The sequence below is a fragment of the Asparagus officinalis genome, chromosome 5 (assembly GCF_001876935.1).
Source record: "Asparagus officinalis chromosome 5, Aspof.V1, whole genome shotgun sequence".
NCBI lineage: Eukaryota > Viridiplantae > Streptophyta > Magnoliopsida > Asparagales > Asparagaceae > Asparagus > Asparagus officinalis.
Genome location: NC_033798.1, coordinates 69,483,288 through 69,508,044, shown reverse-complemented (window position 1 = coordinate 69,508,044; position 24,757 = coordinate 69,483,288). Strand labels below are relative to the sequence as shown.

At 36.3% G+C, this 24,757-nt stretch overlaps 1 long non-coding RNA gene across 2 annotated transcripts; it reads left to right on the top strand.

Annotated features, from left to right (window-relative positions):
- LOC109843752 lies at positions 22,315-23,635 on the top strand. 2 transcript variants are annotated; one of them, XR_002247783.1, is made up of 3 exons: positions 22,315-22,437; positions 23,251-23,398; positions 23,604-23,635. It is a non-coding gene; the product is annotated as an uncharacterized LOC109843752 (long non-coding RNA). The 2 variants fall into 2 exon arrangements; XR_002247784.1 differs by having other exon boundaries at positions 23,251-23,462; positions 23,604-23,627.

Genomic DNA, 24,757 nt, shown 5'->3' with positions numbered 1-24,757 from the left:
TCCCGTTGATCAGAATGCTAGGAGTAGCCCTACTGAAGATGACAATGCCGGGGGTGGCCATGTTGTTCCTCTTAGAAATCGTCCAAAGCATGATACAAATGAGGATGAAAAGATGAAAGACCTTGAGAGCAAAAGCAACGCTCTGATGCCCGCTCGAGAGGTGAAAAAGACTGAGATTCCGTGTCCTTACCCAAGAGAGTGGGATTCGATCCCGTATCCGGCAAAGTTCAACCTGATCAACTTCACACCATTTGATGGGAAGGGCTCGCCCACTCAACATTTGATCTATTTCAAATCCCACTTGGGCATGATTTCTGGCAACGAAGCCTTGATGGTTCGGTCATTCGTTGGCATCCTTCGCGGACCTGCCTTCGATTGGTACCACCGTCTCAAACCCGGAAGTATCAATAGCTGGGAAGACTTGGAGAGCCTATTCCTTGCTCACTTCTTTGATGATGAAGCTGATGTGTCAATCAGGACACTCTTTGATGAGAAACAAGAAGACGATGAGACAGTCGATGACTTCATCAAGCGCTTCCGGAATAAAGCGATGAACTGCCGAGATCCGATCACAGAGGACTTCATCCTCCAAACCTGTCACAACAACCTCTCTTTGGACGTATTAGAAGTTATGGGAGTAGCACCCTCTAATACCTGGAAAGAGTTAAAGATGTGCGGAGAGCGGGCCGATCGCTTCCTCAGAAGGAAGAAGGCCGAGAGGGGCCAACCGACGGCTAATCCTCCGAACTCAAACTTCGCCTCCTGTGGTAAGGGGAAGACACCTGTAGCAGCTGTTGATGTTAATCAGACATCATAACAGAAATCCCGGAGACAGCAAAAGATTTCAGGTCTGAGACTCCAAAAAGAGTACTCCTTCAAGGACGAAGATGTTCCAGTCATTTTCTAATCCCTCCTAGAAAACAACAAGATCAAGCTGCCACCTATCGCAAATCAGGAGGAAGCTGACAATACTACGGACCCGAAGTACTGTGCGTACCACAGGAGGATCATTCATCCTACCAAGATTTGCTTCGCTCTCAAGAATAGCATCTAAACCTTGGTTGAAGCCGGCATCATAACGCTGGGATATGCCAATTGAGAATGGCGACACTCTGAAAAGTATACAAGTATAAACTGCTTCTCAATACTCCAACAAGTATATAAATCTAAACTGTTTCCTTTCTTTCATGGGAAGTTCCTGGAAAGTGTCATGCCTGGTATTCTTAAGGATAACCCGGACATCCAACTAAATACAATTTTAGACCCGGTTTCGCAAAGGAAGCTAGGGGTGGATAATTCATATAACGGGAAGTTCCCAAAAGAATTCTATATAGTGTATTCTTAGGGATAACCTGGTCACTACAAGAAGGTGATGAATAAGAAACTTCCACTCAAACTCCCGCTACGTCTGTGCACTCAACACTCCCATCGTTAGAGTCTGGACATAGTATTCGGATTTTTAATCTCCTGATTATTGAAAATTGTCAAACCCTTCCGTGTTAAGTATTTGTCACTTAACACTAGGAACCTCCTTTGAGTGATTTGTACGAATCAACACTCCCACTGTAATTTGTACTCCCGCTCTCATTGCCCACCTGGTCAAACCTTTCTACAGTTAGGACCACAACCAAAATCCACTCTCGATTCCTTCCATGAACGAGAGGTCCAGTTTAAAATTGAGCGATCAAACCATTAAAAGTGATCAAACTTTCCTACAATTAGGGCTAAAATCAAAATCCCCTCTCGATTCCTTCCATGAATGAGAGGTCCACTTTAAAATCAAGTGATCAAACCTTCCTACAGTTAGGGTCACCTCAAACTCTCGCTTGGTTAAACCTTCCTACAGTTTGGGCCATAATCACAATTCACTCTCGATAAACGAGAAATTTACCTTTAGTTCGGTAATCAAACCTTTCGACAGTTAGGATTATCCGAATCTTTTCGATTCTCAGAGTGAAGATCCCACTCTTAGTTTCACTCTTCAGATTCTCAAGGTGGAAATCCCACTTCAAGTCTCCTTTGCAATTGAAAATAGAATATAAAATTCTTCCTTTCCAGTATTGGGTTTGTTTTTGCCCCAAGAGAAGAGACCACATTTTTAACTATCATAATCCGTGCTTAACATGCACGGGGAATTTTATCCCGAAGCCTAAGTAGGAATAAGTCAGGGCCTAACACGCGTTGCCGGTTAGTTTTTAACCGTAAAAAGGACAAAAGCCCACATATTCGATATTGTGGTAGGTTGTTATTAATAACACCATAATCCGTACCTCATACGTACGGGGAATTTTATACCGAATCCTAAGTAGGGATAAGTCAACGCCTAATACGCGTTACCGGTTTAGTCTTTTACCGATTAAAGAAGACACAAGAATACCAATCTGGGGCATTTTATCACGAAGCCTAAATAGGGATAAGTCAGTGTCTAACACGCGTTGCCGGTTAGTTCTTGACCGTAAAAAGAACAAAAGCCCATATATTCGACATTGTGGCAGGTTGTTATTAATAACACCGTAATTCGTGCCTTACATACGCGGGGAATTTTATCCCGAATCCTAAGTAGGTATAAGCCAATGCCTAACACGCGATGCCGATTTAGTCTTTCAATGATTGAAGAAGACACCAGAATCCAAATCTGTGGAATTTTATCCCGAAGCCTAAGTAGGGATAAGTCAGCGCCTAACACGCGTTGCTGGTAAGCCCTTGACCGTAAAAAAGGACAAAAACCTACATGTTCGATATTGTGGAAGGTTGTTATTAATAACACCATAATCCGTGCCTTACACGCACGGGAAACTTTATCTTGACTCCTAAATAGTGATAAGTCAACGCCTAACACGTGTTACCGGTTTAGTCTTTTGCCGAGTGAAAAAGATACTAAAATCCGAGTCTAGGGACTTTTATCACGAATCCTAAGAAGGGATAAGTTAATGCCTAACATGCGTTGCCGGGTAGTCTATTACCGTGAGAAATGTTAGACCCTAGAGGGGGATGATTAGGGTCTTATGCTAATCTAATCCGATTATATGCCAATTAAAATTAATTAATGAGTTATGCTAGCAAGTATGAAATACAACAAGTTATATGAGCTACGATAAGCAATATGAACAACAAGATATATCCTAACAAAGAGATATAGGCATTGTATGTGCAAGGATATAAAACTAACACAAGGTGATATATCCTAACAAAGAGATATACAATATGATATATGGAAGGATATGAAAACTAACACAAGGGGTAAACAATATGAACTAGATAGTGGATCATATAAATAATGAGACAATGGTGAAATGACCAATGAGCACAAATAAGAATAAACGCCAAAGCACATTCAAACACACAATATGATCACAGAGTTCGGACCTTCCGTCCTACGTCTCCACTCCCCACTCCCGGGGAGAAAACCACTATCACAACCGGGTTTTCTACATTCACCCGAATAACGTTTACACCTCACACTCGGTTTTCTAGCTAACCGAAAATTTTACAATAACACACTATTGTAATCCTACTCTACACCCACTAAGTGTTGAACTAGACGTGTCTCCCTCAAGTACTTTGTTACAACCTCTCCCTAGGTTCGTCAACCGACGCCACTCCTCTTGGGACGATCCCCGACTCTCACCACACACTTCTCTCGGTGTACAAGTGTATTACAAAGTGTTTCTCACAATTAGGCTCAATTACAATAATTGATTGTTCTCAACTATGGATGAGAACACAATGAAAGCTCACACTCAATGTTACAACTCTCACAACCCCAAATATATTATGAATGCAAATACAAAAAGCTCAAGTGGGTGTGTGTAACAATGAGATAAAAACAAATCTAAACTCAATATAAAACTAGCTTTAATAGAAATTATAATTAACAAATAATTATAATAAAAAGCTAGAGTTGAGTTTAGGAAAACTTCTCTAGATCAAGATGGAGAGATGGAGATCTGAGCCCAAACAAGAAGATGATCTCCTCCACTTGTGAAAAACTACTTTCACAAACCAAGCAAACACTAAAACACACTTAAACCCTTGTTTAAAACTCTTGAAGTTGTTTAAAACATTTCTTAGATTAGCTTGAAAGAGAACAGCAATAGGGTATTTATACTCACTCAAAATCTCAGTAAAAACCCCAATCAAATGACAAAAACAGCCCCAGAAAAACAGCTTTGAAAATAGCCGTTGGAGTCCAACGGTCATATCGGCGGGGGGGCCCGGCGAAGAACAAAAATACGAAGAACTGTTCTGGACAAGCGACGGTCGACCGCGAAACTCTCTGGACTCGCTACGATCGACCGCCACGGTTGACGGGGAGCCAATAAAAACAGTAGAGAGTTCTGAACTCTTGGGCGGTCGACTGTGGCGGTCGACCGTGAACAGATACTACAGAAAAACCGGTTTGAGAACAGATTTTTTGACTTTTGGAAAATTGTTAAAAATAACAAATGAAGTCCAAAAATTATGAAACTTTGGGAAATGTATATAAACATGTAAATGAACATGTTACAAAAAGAATTTTCCAAATTGCATTTCCTATTTGTGAAAAATCATCATTTTGCAAAATAGTCCAAAACACGAAAATGTAAACATGAGAATTTTGACATTTAAGCTAAACCATGTTTTAAAACTTTGCACAATGATTATATAGACTTAATAAAATATGTATATGAATATTGTTAAGTCCAAAAACTAAGAAAACAATATTTTCACAAATACAATAGAAAATGAAACCATTTTGCTTTCACAAATACTCATATGTTTCATATCTAAGTAGTTAAACCAAACCACAATAATAAATATGAAATATGTAATTTCATATTTGTAAACATGAAAACCCAAAACCATGCATGTATATATATAACTATATATATACATAGAAACCAAAACTTATGTATATATATATAACTATATATATACAAAGAAACCAATAAATGTGTGTGTATAGATAATTGAGCTTAACGTACTTAACACACATAATATAAAACCTATACTAAGTTACCCAAGCTAGATCTTGATCTTCAATAAGCTCGACTTGGTACACATGCGGATGAAGCTGAACTTGGATCTTGAACTAAAATTGCATAAGCTTCATCGACATTTTGCCAACCTCCTTTGAATATGATCGTTGAAGCTCTATTTTATCCATCATCCAACTACGTTGTTTGTCTATAATAAATAAGAAAACACAAATACTAGACAAACAACATTAGTGGTAAATTGTTTGTTAAATATCATCAAAATAAGAAGGCCAACAATCTCCCCCTTTTTGATGATGATAAACAATTTACAAAAAGAAATATATGCATGAAGGAAGTGAATATATAAATTATAATTCACATGCATATAAACAAGAAATAATATACTCACAATATTTCTTCCCCTTTGACAAAATCAAAAAGGGGACAAAGGAATTAAGAGAGCGAAAGCTCCCCCTATCAATATGCATAGGTGAGTTAAAAACAAACATAGAATAGGGAATAGCTCCCCCTATTAAAATGCCGCATGAATGTATGAAATGAAGATCATGGCAAACTTATGTGAGCAAGCATAGATTAAAAAATGCTAAATATAACTCACATACAAAAAGATAATGAGAACGCATATAAATATGTTAATTTGAAAGGAGTGTCTCATTACACAATTTAAAAACATAGTGTATAAAAATAGATTTATGAAATCAAAAGATAGAACACGAGAATCACGCAAAAAAGTTTTCCAATGAAAACAAATCAACCAAATGAAATCATAAATCAAGATTTAAGTCCAAGAACAATGTTTGATCAATAAAGAAAAGTTTCTTTGTAGAACTTGATCAAACCACATGTAGAATACATTATAAGGCACGAATAGATGATCCATGAGCGCAAACATATAAATACCATCATATAAGTAAAATATAATGAATTCAAAGCAAAATCTTTGATAGAAGAATTTCAAGAGAGGCAATAATATATCAAGCTCTTAAGCTTGTTCCAGCCCATATAATCATTCTAGAATCCGGTAAACATGATTTGGGAATAATCATACAATACATCCGGAGGGTTATAAACACAATCTCTCATCAAAATCAAAGTTAATAAAATGAAAACAAAAGAATTGATCAAAAGAAAATTGTTTTCATTTACAAGACAAAACATTTTTCAAAACCAAGACAAAAGAAAAATAAAAACACTAAAATTCTTGGCTTAAAAAAATTATTTTGGCACCCAAGTATTCTTGGTGCCGGTTTGTTTAGGAACATGACCCCTATCATTAAAGATCAAAGCCCTTGGGTCATGAACTCATTTGGGCGCATTTAGTGCACGGGTCCGGTCATAGCAATAATTATGCAAATGACCCATTCGATTGCAATAAGTACAATGAAGAGGATGCATTTGATTATGTTGACCATGTGGATGTGCACGAGGAACATTTGCAAATAAAGATGGTATTTTAAGATTATTTTGCAAATAAGAAACATTTTGAAACAATGTTGTTCTACTTGAAATATTTTGCGATTTAGAAACTTTTCGCAAATCAAAACAAAACTTAGCTAAGTGACCAACTCTACCACAAAAATCACAATGATACACGTGAGCATGCTTATGATGAGCAATAGGTGCATGTGTGTGTACATGTGATGAAGAAACTTGATGAGATGCACATGAAGGATTAACATTCTTATGTTTTTGTGCATCATAGCAAAATTTAGCTAAATGGCCTTTACGACCACAAATGGAGCATTTATAAACTTTGCTATACAAGTGTGCATGTGATTTTGTAGCACTAGATTTAGCACACTTGTCCATAAGTTTCTTATGGTTATCAATGCATGTTTTTAAAGTTGAATCTAAGCATGATATGCGTTCCTTAACAAGATTCAAATCATCATTATGCACAACATCATTGATAATAGAAGTAGAGCATATATGGTTATCAAATTTATTTCTAATAGCTACTACTTCTAGCATGACATTATCTCTTTCATGAGTTAACTTAGCAAAGTTTTAAAGCAAAGAATCATGATCCAATTTTAATTTTTCATTATTTTCTTTAAGGATCATATTCTCATTAGAAATTGTATCAAACTTAGAAACTAAAAACTCATGATCGGATTTTAAAATTACATGCTTGCTTTGTAAGTCAATGAAATCATTTTGTAATTTCTTGTAGGCATGAAATAATTTATCACTAGCACAAGCAAGTTCATCACTAGATAAATCATTATCGGGTTCGAACTCGTAAACCTCACTAGGACTATCGCCTAGTGGCCGTGTGCATGATGCTCCATATGAACTTGAAGCCGGATCCTCCAAAGCTTGTCGGATCGCCTCCAAGTCCCCTTGATGTGCTTTAATAAATTTCCATAAGGTATAAGCACTATCAAAATGAACAAACTTGTTAAACATAGATGAACCAATAGCATTTAGCAAATATTCTAACAAAATATTGTTCATTGTAAACATACGATGATCATTTTTATTCCACTTGGATTTCTCCATAGTGGGCACAATATAAGCATCATCTATAATTTCCCATAAATCAAAGTGTTTAGATTGAACAAAAAGTTTAAATCTAACACACCATTGGGCATAGGAAAAATTATCTAATCTAGGAGCAATATTAATGGCATAACCTAAACAAGGTGCACCGTGCATATCCATAAAGTGTATATATGCAAGCAAGATAACAATAAAATCGCAAAACTAGATTAGCACAAAAATACGATAACTTGGATCTTTAACTCAATGCGATTAGACCTTAAATCAAAGAGCACCATGCTCTAATACCAATTGTTAGACCCTAGAGGGGGGTGATTAGGGTCTTATGCTAATCTAATCCGATTATATGCCAATTAAAATTAATTAATGAGTTATCCTAGAAAGTATGAAATACAACAAGTTATATGAGCTAGGATAAGCAATATGAACAACAAGATATATCCTAACAAAGAGATATAGGCAATGTATATGCAAGGATATAAAACTAACACAAGGTGATATATCCTACCAAAGAGATATACAATATGATATATGCAAGGATATGAAAACTAACACAAGGGGTAAACAATATGAACTAGATAGTGGATCATATAAATAATGAGACAATGGAGAAATGAGCAATGAGCACAAATAAGAATAAACGCCAAAGCACATTCAAACACACAATATGATCACGGAGTTCGGACCTTCCGTCCTACCTCTCCGCTCCCCACTCCCGGGGAGAAAACCACTATCACAACCGAGTTTTCTACGTTCACCCGAATAACGTTTACACCTCACACTCGATTTTCTAGCTAACCGAAAACTTTACAACAACACACTATTGTAATCCCACTCTACACCCACTAAGTGTTGAACTAGACGTGTCTCCCTCAAGTGCTCGGTTATAACCTCTCCCTAGGTTCGTCAACCGACGCCACTCCTCTTGGGACGATCCCTGACTCTTGCCACACACTTCTCTCGGTGTACAAGTGTATTACAAAGTGTTTCTCACAATTAGGCTCAATTATAATAATTGATTGTTCTCAACTATAGATGAGAACACAATGAAAGCTCACACTCAATGTTACAACTCTCACAACCCCAAATATATTATGAATGCAAATACAAAAAGCTCAAGTGGGTGTGTGTAACAATGAGATAAAAACAAATCTAAACTCAATATAAAACTAGCTTTAATAGAAATGATAATTAACAAATAATTATAATAAAAAGCTAGAGTTGAGTTTAGGAAAACTTTACTAGATCAAGATGGAGAGATGGAGATTTGAGCCCAAACAAGAAGATGACCTCCTCCACTTGTGAAAAACTACTTTCACAAACCAAACAAACACTAAAACACACTTAAACCCTTGTTTAAAATTCTTTAAACTTGTTTAAAAGATTTCTTAGATTAGCTTGAAAAAGAACAGCAATAGGGTATTTATACCCACTTAAAATCTCAGCAAAAACCCCAAGCAAATGACAAAAACAGCCCCAGAAAAACAGCTCTGAAAATAGCCGTTGGAGTCCAACGGTCATATCGGCGGTCGACTGCGGAGGTCGACCGCGAAGAACAAAAAGACGAAGAACTGTTCTGGACAAGCGACGGTCGACCGCGGCGGTCGACCGCGAAACTCTCTGGACTTACGACGGTCGACCGTGAGCCAGCAAAAATAGTTCTGAGTTCAGAACTCTTGGCGGTCGACCGTGGCGGTCGACCGTGACGGTCAACCGCGAACTGACACTATAGAAAAACAGGTTTGAAAACAAATTTTTTGACTTTTGGAAAATTGTTAAAAATAACAAATGAAGTCCAAAAATTATGAAACTTTGGGAAATGTATATAAACATGTAAATGAACATGTTACAAAAAGAATTTTCCAAATTGCATTTCCCATTTGTGAAAAATCATCATTTTGCAAAATAGTCCAAAACACGAAAATGTAAACATGTGAATTTTGACATTTAGGCTAAACCATGTTTTGAAACTTTGCAAAATGATTATATAGACTTAATAAAATATGTATATGAATATTGTTAAGTCCAAAAACTAAGAAAACAATATTTTCACAAATACAATAGAAAATGAAACCATTTTGCTTTGACAAATACTCATATGTTTCATATCTAAGTAGTTAAACCAAATCACAATAATAAATATGAAATATGTAATTTCATATTTGTAAACATGAAAACCCAAAACCATGCATGTATATATATAACTATATATATACATAGAAACCAAAACTTATGTATATATATATAACTATATATATATACAAAGAAACCAATAAATGTGTGTGTATAGATAATTGAGCTTAACGTACTTAACACACATAATATAAAACCTATACTAAGTTACCCAAGCTAGATCTTGATCTTCAATAAGCTCGACTTGGTACACATGCGGATGAAGCTGAACTTGGATCTTGAACTAGAATTGCATAAGCTTCACCGACATTCCGCCAACCTCCTTTGGATATGATCGTTGAAGCTCTATTCCATCCATCCTCCAACTACATTGTTTGTCTATAATAAATAAGAAAACATAAATACTAGACAAACAACATTAGTGGTAAATTATTTGTTAAATATCATCAAAACAAGAAGGCCAAAAAGAAAGACGAAGCCTACGTATTCAATATCGTAGTACTAAAAGATTTAACTCTTTTAGCACAACGTTACATGCGGAACAGACTTAAACAATTTGCATACAAGCCCGATTCAAATAGTAATTGGTAAATGCACGTCAAATCCGTTGATGGCTAAGGATTTGCCAAAAATCCTGAGTCTGCATCTGATATATGCGGCCGGGTAGTCTATTCCCGTGAGAAAAACGAAGTCTACGTATTCAATATCGTAGCACTAAAAGGGTTAACTCTTTTAGCACAACGTCACATGCGAAACGGACTTAAACAATTCGCATGCTAGCCTGACTCAAATGATAGTCGGTAAAGGCTCATCAAACCCGTTGATGGCTGAAGGTTTGCCAAAAATCCTATGATTGTATGAGTCATTGAGTGTTGGTCTCGTGACTCGAGCATCCAATAACTTGGGGATAAGATCCATATCTACAGACGAATCAGCTTTAACAGTTGGCCTGCAGCCCCAACTATTGGAACCGTCACGCTCCAATACCTTAAGAGCTTAAACTATGTAAACTCTAGCAAACGTACGAGCATAAATTGTGTTAATGCCGGTCAACGCGTTGCGATGAAAGTCAACGCCGGGCGTTCTAAAACCCTAAGGTCAACACCGGTCAATGCGTAACCCTAGGTTAACACCGATCAACGCATTACGATAAAAATTCAACGCCAGGCGATCCAAAACCCTAAGGTCAATGCCAGTCAACGCGTAACCCAAGGTCAACGCCAGCCAATGCGTTACGATGAAAAGTCAACGCCGGGCTATCCTAACCCCTAAGGTCAACGCCGGTCAACACATAACCCTAGGTCAATGCCAGTCAACGCGTTACGATAAAAAGTCAACGCTGGGCAATCCGAAACCCTAAGGTCAACGCAGGTCAACACGTAACCCTAGGTCAATGCCAGTCAACGCGTTGCGATGAAAAGTCAATACCGAGCAATTGGAAACAACACCATTCAACACGTAGCCCTAAGCTAATATATTATGGTAGAGGTAGTCAGTTCAAAGTTAACTCGGCAGCACGAGCCAAAATCAACTCACCAATTTTTGATTCCAAACTTTAATGACGGATAGATGATAATCGTAACGTCGGAAGAACTTTAGCTATTCATCAAAATAGATTGAAAATCAAAGGAGTCAAGAATCAAAGCTAATTACAGGTCCCTTTACACCGATAGATGATAATCGTAACATCGGAAGAACTTCGGCTAAAGTTTAGCTAAGACACCCATAGGTGTCTCGGCCAAAGCTTGGCCAAGAAACCAAGACACCAAGAGGTGTCTCGGCCAAGGCTTGGCCGAGACACCCATAGGTGTCTCGGATTTTGTAGAGCTATTTTGATTATAATTCACTTTGAATATGAAGAAACGCAAAAGATAAAAGTTGTAGAGCTCCTTGTTATCTTTCTAAAGCATCTTTGATCAACTCATTCTGAGATCGTATACGAGAGATAAAGCCAAAATACCAACTACCTCATAATTCCGAGACATTATTGGTGTCTTGGAGAAGAATGGAGATTTTGATCATGATTTGATTCAAATATAAAAAATCTCAAAGACAAAATTTGTAGATATCTTCGTCATCTTTCTAACGTATCTTGAATTATATTATTTAGAGGTCATATAAGAAAGTTAGAGCCAAAATACCAGAGACACCCCAAAAACCGATTTTTGGTAATTTTAAGTTGTTTTTCGATATTAACGACCTGCATTTGTACCAACTGATCTAAATCTATCCAAGAATATGATTAAATGGTTACTACTAAAGATAAGAGTGAATCGATCATTCTTATCTGAAAACAGAGGTCCCAAAGCCTATAAATACAGCCCCAGGGCCTTCATTTTTTCAGATCGGGAATTCTCGAGCGTTAGCGAAGCGCTGCCTAATTAGAGACTGAAGAGCCATGAATTTCAGAGAGGAGGAGGAGACTTCAGCGAATTCTTCGGAATAAAGAAGAGGAGTTCGTCAGATTTGCAGCTCGGTTCCTTCCCTTGAGATTGCCCCATTGCAATGATCTCGAGAAGAGTGATTATCTCGCTGTTGCTAAGATAATTGCTTCGGTTTTTTGATTCCTTCACGGATCAACGATGCTCCGAATCTGATCTGATCATTTGGTAGTTCAAGAACATCAACGTCTCCATCACAGGCTAAGATCACACACAAGTAGCGGGCGATAAACACCCGTTGCGTTTGTTTGATGGAGATTGTAATTTTAATTTCATTGTGTAAAAGTCTTATAAAAAGACCGATCTTTTTTTGAACTTGTTGTAACGACTGAAATAGTAATAAGTTATACAATGAACAAATCGATTTCCCACCCAAACAGAGATGAAGATGATGATCAAGATGAAGAATTGCCTTCATCAAGAGGTTAGAACCCTGTTGGAATGTAGATTTTCTCTTTTATCTTTTCATTTTTCTTATAATATTTTTTTTTCTTGCTTTAGATATTCAAAGTGCTAGAACCCTCTTGAATTAGATTTATTCTCATACCTTGTAGAGTAGATTTACTTTCATGTATTTATTTTCTTATAATTATTTTGTAGTATAGATTTATTTTCTTACATAATTTAAATTTTATTTAGTATAGATTTATTTTCTTACATAGTTTAAATTTTATTTTATTACACTATTCGCCAAGAGGCTAGAATCCTCTTGGGAACTAGTTTTTATTTTTGTTCATTCTTTTCCTTTCATTCTCTCACTTAGAGGCTAGAACCCTCTTTTGAGTTAGTTTTTATTTTTATTCTATCCCTTTTGTTCTTTGTTTTTATTTTCTAATATGTGGAACTAATTCTTGTAGGAATTTTAGAATGGCTTGAAATTAGTCTAATTTTTTTTATAAATTATTAATTACTCTCTTGCACTTAAAATGATCATGTTTGAGATAATCATGTTTAGGATAACAAATAGAGACTAATTGGTAGGAGGAATTCTAGAATTCCTATCTAGTTGTTGTTCTTTTCATGAATGTTAATTTTACTTAGATGATAATTTGATAAATTATATTATTTTAAGTGGTTTGATAATCTATGCTTAACAAATCTAAAATAAAATAGATAAAAAGAGGATAATCCATAATTTATAATTAAAATTGTCTAGTGGATTCAATTTTAGATTCCTCATATCTCTAATTGAATTCTCCATCTTTTACTTTCTTATATTTTCTCTTTATACTTGGTTTTTGTTTATTTGATTTCTGATTTTATTTTCCTTCTATTTCTTCATCTTTCTTTCTCCAATCTCAATCTAGTTTTATTTTTATTTGCATATAGTCACAGCCACTCTCTTCGTATCTCTCCACAATCTCACATTTATCATTCCTAATTGTCATACATACAACTTAAGAATCACTTTTGATTAATTCCTACAACACCTTCCTCGTGGGATTCGACATTTTTCTATACTATAACTTTATTATGAACTTGCAATCTCGATATATTCACAAACACCACGTCACTCTATTTGTTGCCGGGTAAACAAGAAACCACTCAAATTAATACATCAAGTACGAAATATTGGGTAAATTCGTTGTACCTGGAGTCAGGGGCCCAGTGCTCCTATTGAAACGTATTAATATAACTTGACCGTGACAAAATTTAGAGAAATCGTGATCACCAATGACTTTCAAGCTAATAAGTTGATGACTTTTGCCCATGTCACGCTCCTATATATATTTCAGTGAACCAACCTCTTTCTCTTCGTCAACCAACACCCCCTTTCCTCTGATCTCATTCCCCTCACACAAATTGCATCAGCATCAGCACGAATACTTAGCTAGCTAGTGCGAAAATGGGCTCTTGCTTCTCCGTGGCAGCAACAGAATCGACCGTCGACAGCCAATCAACATCAAAGGTGGTAACCGCCAATGGCTGTTTAAAAGAGTACTATACACCTGTTAGTGTGCGGCAGGTGTTAGGCTCTGACTCTGTAGCTTGTTTTCTCTGCAACTCCGACAGTTTAAATTACAATGGAAACATTTCAACTTTAGATCTCAATGAAATGGTTCAACTGGGCCAATTATATTTCATATTGCTGGTAGAGAATCTCAAGTCTACTTTGTCTGGTGAGGATATGGCGGCATTGGCGATTAAGGCTAGTTTAATAATTTCGAGCCCAATGAAGAATAGGCAGAGGGTAAATTCAATATTTCAAGTTATGCCTATGACTGAGGCTGATGAGCTTGAGGATTACAAGATAATGAATGAGTTTAGTGTTAGTAATTTGAGTACGAAGGTTGCTGGGAAAAAGATGGGAAGTTCGGTCCACTTGAGCTTGTCTAGAGAGAGGCTGAGCACAATTGCAAAAGTTTCAAGGATTTTGAGTGGAAGTTTTCCCTCTATTCTTAGTTTTTATTGTGTAATTAGACATGATGGAAAAGTTTGAATTCTCCATGTGCATTTTGTATGTTTATTTGATTTGTAAATAATTTATACAAAGTTCTCAGACGCAGCATATGTCATCTACTTGAGGATTCCAATTGGCCTTCATTCTTATAACCATGAGATGGTATTTATCTAATCCTCACTACCACAAAATAGATATATGGGGACGGTTATTTGGGGACGGTTTAAAACCGTCTCCTTTGCCTCTTGTTGGCCTTCTTGTTTTGATGATGTTTAACAAACAATTTATTACTAATGTTGTTTGTCTAGTGTTTGTGCATTCCTATGTTTTGTAGAAAAACAACGTAGTTGGAGGATGGATGGAATAGAGCTTCAACGATGAAATCCAATGGAGGTTGGCGGAATGTCGGTGAAGCTTATGCAATTCAAAGTTAAAGATCAAGTTCAAGCTTCATCCGCGAGTTTACCAAGTTGAGCTACATCGAAGACCAGATCAAGCTTGGGTAACTTAGTTTAGGTTTTATATTATGTGTGTTAAGTACGTTAAGCTCAATATCTATACACACACATTATACTGGTTTTTATGTATATATATATATATAGTGATATATATATACATTGTTAGACCTTAGTTAAATGAAATCATGTTTTAGTGCATTATATGTGTATTTTGATAAAATACTACATTCATCGTTTATAGACTTCATAACAATAGTTTACATCTTTCTTCAAGTCTATAAAATCATTTTGTAAAGTTTCAAAAGTTGGTTTAGCCAAAATGTCAAAATTCACATGTTTACATTTTTATTTGTAAAATGGTGATTTATAACATTCACGAGTGGTTGGAAAATTAGTTCAAAAATTAAAACACTTAGATTTATAGTGTAGATCACACTCTTTTGGAGATGGATCTAATAAGATTCCTACTGTATAAAAAGTCCAGTAAATATATGCAACATAAATCTTCAATTCGGTCAATCACAAAGATAAGCTTTACTATCTTAATGTCAGCTTCATAATACCAATATTAAAAGATCTGGGAAATTACTAACACTGGAACTTTAGATATGGATATGATAAGTGTCATATCCGAGCCGTATCTAGACCGAATGTGTTGTGGGTCTAATCCAAGATAAGGCCCACATAAGGTCCACATGAATTAAAATTCTATCTAGAAGAGGATTTGGAGAATCTAGTTGTAATATGAATGGATTTGGAGGACCTGAAAATAAATTCTTTTATAAAGGAATTTTATTAATGAGAAACCTGTAATTTTTTTGGTGCTACAGTAAACTGTGAACAGTAAGCCAAGAGAAAAATATGGGAGAGAGAGAAAAGTTTAGAATGCGGATAGCTCGGTTGTCTGATTATAGTGATTCAAAAGTCGTTGTCTTCAGAACAACGACGCTGTCGATGGTACTATATTGGTTTCTTCATGGGTATTAGAGATTTTTGGTGAGACGGGTTATAGGGTTTTGATGCTCTAGATGTAATACTGTATGTTTCTCTTGTAATTTAATCCTTAAGTTCAGGCGTAACATGGAGGAATTGTACTCTCGATTCATAGTAAAATATTTTTTTCTAGATTACTCCATAGGCATTAGCACGATTTGCCAAACCATGTTAAATCTTGGTATTTGCTTGCTTGTGGTATTTTTATTAGTGTCGTTATTCGTTTAGTGTTTAGTTCCGTGGATTAATCTCCATAAAATTCCTAACAAGTGTTATCAGAGTCTTGATTCAAGGCATACTTTGGGATGGAAAAGATGGAGAGTTTTGGCATAGTGATGAAATTGATTGGTTCTAATGGCAAGTATGGAAGTCTAACATGGAAGATATTATGTATTGTAAATATTTACATGACCCTATTATGGGGGATGAAGCCAAGCCAGAAAAGATGACTGATAAAGAATGAGAGAAATAACTGTTGGCCTTCTTGTTTTGATGATGTTTAACAAACAATTTACTTCTAATGTTGTTTGTCTAGTGTTTGTGTTTTCGTATTTATTCTAGGCAAACAACGAGTTGGAGGATGGATGAAATAGCGCTTCAACGACAATATCAAATGGAGGTTGGCGGAATAGTAGGTGAAGCTATGTACAGTTCAAGTTCAAGATCCAAGTTCAAGCTTCATCCGCAAGTGTACCAAGTCGAGCTTATTGAAGATCAAGATCTAGCTTGGGTAATTTAGTTTAGGGTTTATATTATGTGTGTTAAGTACCTTAAGCTCAATATCATATACACACACAAATTTGGTTTCTATGTATATATATAGTTATATATATACATGCATGGCTTTGGGTTTTCATGTTTACAAATATAAAATTACATATTTCATATTTATTATTGTAATTTGGTTTAACTACTTAGATATGAAACAAATATATTTTCATATACATACTCATATGTTTCATTTTCTATTGTATTTGTAAAAATATTGTATTCTTAGTTTTTAAACTTAACAATAATCATATATATTGTATTCTTAGTTTTTGGACTTAATAATAATCATATACATATTTTATTAAGTCTACATAATCATTGTGCCAAGTTTCAAAACATGGTTTAGTCAAAATGTCAAAATTCACATGTTTACATTTTCATGTTTTGGCCTATTTTGTTAAATGATAATATTTTTCATTGTAGCATGTTTATTATCATGTCTACAATCATTCCCCAACGTTTTACATTTTTTGGAATTTATTTGATATTTTTAATCAGTGTTTTTAAAATCAGCAAAACATATTTTTCATATGTCAAATTTCGGTCGACCGCACCGGTCGACCGATCATTTGATCTTTCATCACTGGGCGACAGAGAGTTGGTCGGTCGACCGGTCCGGTCGACCGAAATCTCCATCGGTCGACCGCACCGGTCGACCGACGATGGTTCAGAATTGCTTCTTCGTGTTTTTGCTCTCCGTCGGTCGACCGACGAAATTTCCGGTCGACCGACACCGTTGGGCACAACGGCTACTTTTCTGAGGAGCTTTCTGGGGGCTTTGTTGTCCTTTGGCTTGGGGTTTTTGGCTGAGTTGTGAGAGGGTATAAATACCCCATTGTCTTCAACTCTCAAGCTAACCAAGAAATGTTTTAAAAGAAAAGAAAAGTTTAAGCAAGGGTTTAGGGTTTTACTGTTTGGTTGAGTTTGGGTTTTTGTTTACAAAGGAGGAAGTTTTCACTGCAGATTGAGAGATTCATTCTCAATCCTCTTCATCCTCTTCTTTGTGTTTATAGAGAAGTTTTCTAACTCTTTTCTCTAGCAATTTCATTATTGATTTTCATATTCTTATTATTGCTAATTTGCTAATTGAGTTAGATTTTATTTTACTCATTGTTACACACACCCACATTGAGCTTGTAGTATTTACATACATAGTATAGTTGGGTGGTGAGAGATTGTAACTTTGAGTTGTGCTTTCATTGTGTTCTCATCCATAGTAGAGAACAATCACTTACTGTATTTGTGCTTAATTGTGAAATCACTTTGTAATACACTTGTACACCGAGTGAGAAGTGTGTGGTGAGAGTCGGGGATCGTCCCAAGAGGAGTGGCGTCGGTTGACGTGCCTAGGGAGAGGTTGTAACCGAGCACTTGAGGGAGACACGGCTAGGTCCAACACTTAGTGGGTGTAGAGTGTGATTGCAAGAGTGTGAGTTGTAGAGTTTTCGGTTAGCTAGAAAACCGAGTGTGTAGAAGAAGTTCCGGCTTCCAAACCGGATTGTGTTAGTGGATTTCTTCCCGGGAGTGGGGAGCGGAGACGTAGGACGGAAGGTCCGAACTCCGTGATCATATCTTGTGTTTGAGTGTGCTTTGGCGTTTATTTATACTTGTGTTTATATTTCTTATCGCCATTGTCATTAGCTCATTATTTATATCATCCACTATCTTATTTCATCCACTATCTTGTTTAGATTGTTTACCCTTGTGTTGTTTATATATCCTTGCACATACTTTGCCTATATCTCTTTGTTAGGATATATCTCTTGTTCATATTACTTATCCTAGCTTACATATCTTGTTGTATCTCATACTTGCTAGGATAACTTGTTAATTTATTTTAATTGGCATTTAATCGGATTAGATTAGCATAAGACCCTAATCACCCCCCTCTAGGGTCTAACAATTGGTATCAGAGCTTGGTGCTCTTTGATTTAAGGTCTAACCGCCTTGAGTTAAAGATCCAAGTTATCTTTTTATGCTAATCTTGTTTTGATTACATTTGTCTAGGGTTTTCTCCGCTCTCGTCGAATCCTCTTGGAACCGCGTCCGCCGTCCGCCACTCCTCTCCTCTCAGAACCGCCGTCCGCCACTCCTCTCCGCTCTCGTTTTTCCTTTCGTCGACGCCTCTGTTCGTCGCTTGCCACCTGATCTTTATCAGTTCGCCGCGCCTCCCCCGTCAGCCGCGACTCTCGTCGCTATCCCCTCTCTATCATCTTGTGATTTGGGGTATATCTCTCTCATTTTTAGTCATCAAACCTAGGGTTTCAATTTTTTTTCTCTATTTAATGAAAATTTTATTTGATTTTACAAATTAGGGCTTTGTTTTTTTGGTTGTGTCAGTAGCAGTTGTTTGCCTCATGACGACTTATAAATGCGGTTGCAATCACAGTCGTAAAATATCCTTCGGTTGCAATTGATGACTTGTTTACAAATTTGGGGGTATTTGCAGTTGAAACTTTTTTCAGGCAGCAATAGAATTTAAGGTTGTAACTAATCCACAATAATTACAAATAGATTAGTTTCCGTAGACCCCCTATAGTATCCCCTTAGAAGCTCTGTAATTCTAGCTGCATAGACCTTGACTGAAAACTTTTTTAACTCTTTAATTCTCAGAGAAAGAGAAATTTTGTTTTTGTTTTACAAATATACCCTCTGACGGTGAGTGAGAAAAAAAATTCACTCAGGGAGTCTATGTTCAATAATAGCGCTGCAGGGGTGGCCCCCTAATTAACCCAATTCAAAAAGGACCTGATTCCTAAAAACAAACACTCAAGAACTCAAATTGTAAAATTTTAAAACTGAACCAATCAACTATAGATGCATTCAACTAGCAATTGCATTGTAATGATTGTTGCTAGGATATATATTATTGATGTCTCAATATATTTACTTTTCTCTAGCAGATACAAATTATGGATAGAGATAGAGGTTGGATGTATAATACTTCTCGCGTAAGTGCCGAGTACATTGAAAAAGTGAATGACTTTCTTGATAAAGCATTTGCAAAAGCAGCTAAAGGGAATGAAATATGTTGTCCTTGTCGTGGTTGTTTTAATCGTTGTTGGCATCAGCGAAATACTGTCTGCAATCACTTAATTGTCAAGGGTTTTATAGATAATTATTACAAATGGGTTTTCCATGGTGAGGATTTGCCATCAAGATTGAACGTCCATAGCGAGAGTGATGATGATGATGCACGTACTCATGATGATGTAGGCGGATTACTACATGATATTTTTAGAGGCACAATAGAAGAGTTTTCAGATAACGATGAAGAAGACATAAAGGAAGGCACAGAGGAATTGACCGAGGATGCTAAGAAATTTTATAAGTTAGTGGAAGAAGGCCAACAAGAGTTATTCCCAGGATGCAAAACTTTTTCCAAACTCTCTTTCATAATTCGATTATACTTGCATAAGTGCATACATGGACTAAGCAATGAGGCATTTGATGATTCTCTGACCTTGTGGAGGGAAGCAATTCCAGACATAAAGTTGCCAAAGTCTTTTTATGAAGCCAAAAGGATTGTCAAGGACTTAGGTCTCGATTATGAAAAAATACATGCGTGCTCTAACGATTGTATGCTATTCTATGGAAATGTAAATGGGAAACTGAATAAGTGTAGTAGTTGTGGTGCTTCTCGGTGGAAGCCAAAGAAGGATGATGCAGCAAATGACTCCAATCAACCAACTAAAAAGGTGCATAATATTCTAGTAAAGGTTTTGAGGTACTTTCCTTTAAAACCTAGAGTTCAAAGACTATTTATGTGTTCTCAAACTGCTAAATCTATGAGTTGGCATTCTAAGGAGCGCATCGAGGATGGGATTCTAAGGCATCCGGCTGATGGTAAAGCTTGGAAAGACTTTGATGAAAAGCATCCAGAGTTCGCATTAGACCCTCGTAATGTGAGATTAGGGCTTGCTAGTGATGGATTTAACCCCTTTCGAACAATGAGTATTGCGCATAGTACATGGCCAGTTATCTTAATCAATTATAATTTACAGCCATGGATGTGCTTGAAGGCAGAATATTTCATGCTATCTCTACTTATTCCTGGTCCTCAATCCCCTGGCAACAACATTGACATATACTTGCAGCCACTGATTGATGAATTGAAAGAGTTGTGGGAAGTTGGATTGCTTACATATGATGCTTCTATTAAACAATCATTTAAATTGCGTGTAGCTTTGCTTTGGATAGTTAGTGACTTCCCAGGATACGCAATGTTGTCCGGATGGAGTACTAAAGGCAGGTTGGCTTGTCCTTATTGCAATTATAATACATGCTCTGAGTATTTAAAATATAGCAAGAAGATGTGTTATATGGGTCATCGTAGATTTTTAAAAGATGACCACCCATGGCGATTTAATAAAAGATCGTTTAATGGTGACATTGAGCTTGGAAGAGAACCGATATCACTGTCTGGGACTGAAATTATAGATGAATTATCTGATTTTGTCAATGAATTTGGAAAAAAGCAAAAGAAAAAAGAAAATAGAAATTGTCCGTGGAAGAAAAGGTCAGTATTTTTTGATTTACCTTATTGGGAGCATAATAGATATCGTCACATGCTAGATTTAATGCATATTGAGAAGAATGTTTGTGACAATATTATTGGCACATTGTTAGACATTCCAGGAAAGACGAAGGATCATGTTAAAGCTCGCTTTGACTTACAAAAAATGGGCATAAGACGAGATCTTCATCCTGTGCAGTCGCCTGATGGTCGTCGTGTTACATTTGTGAAAGCTTGCTTTTCTATGACATCACAGGAAAAAGAAATGTTTTGCAAAGTGTTGGCAGATGCAAAAGTGCCTCATGGTTGTGCATCAAATATCTCAAGATGTGTAAATGTGAGGGAGAAGAAAATATCTGGGTATAAGACTCATGATGCTCATTTTCTCATGCAATATTTACTTCAAGTTGCATTAAGAAGAAGTTTGCCTAGGAGTGTTGCTATTCCTCTCATCAGATTAGGTGCTTTCTTCAAGGGTTTATGCAGCAAAGTTCTCAAGCCAGTTGAACTTAAATCCTTGCAGTCTGAGATCGTAGAGATACTTTGTCAACTTGAGAAAATATTTCCACCAAGTTTCTTTGACATCATGGTTCATCTTCCTGTTCATTTAGTTCAACAAATTTTGGATTGTGGGCCAGTCAACTACTTCTGGATGTACCCAACAGAGAGATATCTTTGTAGATTAAAGTCATATGTGCGTAATAGAAGTGCTCCTGAAGGTTCCATAGCAGAAGGATATTTAGCTGAAGAGTCCCTAACTTTTTGCTCATTATATATGCATGATGGTGTCAAGACAAGATTTAATAGATACACAAGTATGTATGAGAGAGTTGATGTTGCAGAAGAGACATCGCCAATTTTTCCTAAGATAGGTCATCCATTGGGAGGAAAGAGGAAAAGAAAGGGCAAAGCATTTACATTAGATAATGTTGACTGGGTTAATGCACATCGATATGCCTTGTACAATTGTGATAACAATGAAGTTGATAATTATATACGGTATGATTCATTACTTAAATATTACTTCTTATTTAATGTTGTTGTCCATATTTCACTTTATAGACCTATGTATTTTGTATTGTTATGCAGTGAACATAAACTTTTGATTGAGAATCAGTCAAGAAAAAGAGGCAGAACAAATAAATGGACGGGAGCTCAAAAGCACAGCAAGGACTTTACTGATTGGTTTAAAACTAGAGTATCTAAGTTGGAATCAGCATCAGAGTGGTAGTTTTTTTATTAGGTTCACTTCTAAATTCATTGCCAATAGCATCAGAGTGGTAGTTATTTGTGCATATGTTAAATGATCTTTGAGTGCTTTACATCTTTTCCTCTTTAAAGGTAAAAGTAGTGCATTATACCTGTATTCACTTGCAACGTTTAACTTCTATCAGCAGCAGATCATGCAAATAGTTCACAATGCCATTATTTTAATTTACTAATTAATAACTATATAAGTTCATGTCTTTGCTTTGAAGCCTGGAGTAGTTCAACTAATTAATAACTGTAACATTGCTTTATCATGCTTATAGCAATCAGGAACTAAGCTCATGTTGAACATGAGACTTGCACCTGAATCTCTTCAAAACAATGTTAATGCATTGACTGGAACATCTAGCAATCAGGAAATAGCTTTCAACTTTCAAGAGAAAATGAAGGTGATTATGTACGTAATACATCTACAGTGAAATGAACAATTGATAGACCACTTGAAAGTCGTATGGAAAAGTTGTTGACAACCTCTATAGCATCAGATTAGGTGTTTTCTATTCATGAGTCCCAAGCTTGAATTAATATTGGTGCAAATTAAATATATGGTTTCAGTCACTATATATCTTGTTCTTTTTAACTTTCTTTTCCCTCCAGTGTAAGTAGACCGATAATGGTTTTCAAAAACATCAAATTTAACTTGTTGCCTCCATTTAACTTCATTGCATTTAACTTTTTGTTAGTACGGACCTCGAGTTTAAAGTTTGTAAATATTTGAAAAAATTTCATTTCATTTTTCTGATTTCTGTATTGATTATTGGTTGGTGTCTTCTGAAAAACAACGCAGATAGCAGACCTAAGCTTATCGCCGGTTCAGTAGCAGGATACACTGGCCATGTTGATGGGAGACCACGAGAAGGAAGGATGAACCATAAACTGTCCTTGTGATGATAGATTTTGTAGTAGACACCAGTGGAAAGAGGTTTTCTTGGCAGGTTTATAAACATAAACTTCTATCAATTTTTAACCATTTCGTAGCAATTGGAGATTAAGACATAAGTATCCTTATTGGTAAAATTTATATTTGTTCTTTCCCTCTTATTTATGTCAAGTATTTATGATCACAATTTTTTATTTTTGTTACCTCCTGGGAATAAATACCTTATGATCATACCTCTGTTTCTATTTCATTTATGTTAGTCAATGGTATAGCTGATGGAAAGATGTGATCGATATGCACGATGATCGAAAAGAGGCAATTTCCTATGAAATTTGGATCATAAATAGGTTAATGCAATGATATTTTCCTGTCATTAAGATTTGATTCATTAGTTTTTAGCGTGAAATTTTAGACGAGTTCTTCATTTGAACTTTTTTGGAACAGATGCACAAAACACCTTCAGTGCCAAAATTCGGTGTTTGGGATGAAAAGGGTCCTAAATCAGGAGATGGGTTCACTGTTATCTTTAACAAAGTTAAACAAGAGAAGCAAAATGCTGCTAGTAAGCTTCCGAGAGTTCCAATAGATCCAACTATTCATCCAAGCAAGCGTAAGAATCGCGCAAATCCTGCCTCAAGGTCGAAGGTATGTCCTGAATCCTTGTTTCTCTCCTTTGTATAAATGAAATTATAGGTTACGAGCGCAGAATATGGGCGTGGTGACAAAAAGAAGCAAAACAGAACCTTTTATCCTCCGAAACAGATTACAAATGTGGCAACGACATGTCCACAAGTGCGCTCAAAAGAACATAATCGGGTAAATAATATGGATATTATGAGAAAGCATGCGCCCAATATATGTGAACCACCTACTAAAAATATTGCAATACAAAGAAAAGAGTTAGAGGTGCAGACAAAGAAGAAAATGATTCGTATGAGACAATCAAGAGAGGAGAAAATGTTGGATGAAATAGAAAATGCGGAGCGAGATATTCGTTGGATGAAATAGAAAATGCGTAGCGAGATATTCGGAAAAAAATCATAGAGCAAAAGGGACAATCTAGTAAGGCACGACAACAACTTCACAATCATGCACAAATAAAGGTGATCGCAAGAGGAGAACACTCGGCCAACATAGAAGATGAAGAGGAAGATATTAGAGAGGATTTCATAGAAGATGCTGAAGGAGATGTTAGTGAACATGATGAGCAAGAAGAAGAGGAAAAAATTTGGGAGGATTTTATTAAGGGAACAACCAACAAGACAGGTAGCCAATAAAGTGGTAGACAAACCCAAAAAATATCGAGGGCAAACTAAATGTGAAAAAATTCATGCACGAAGTGTCCATGATCGACAAGTTATTTTTTTAAATGGATATGGACAACCCATCGGACCGTCAGATAAGGCATGCAGTG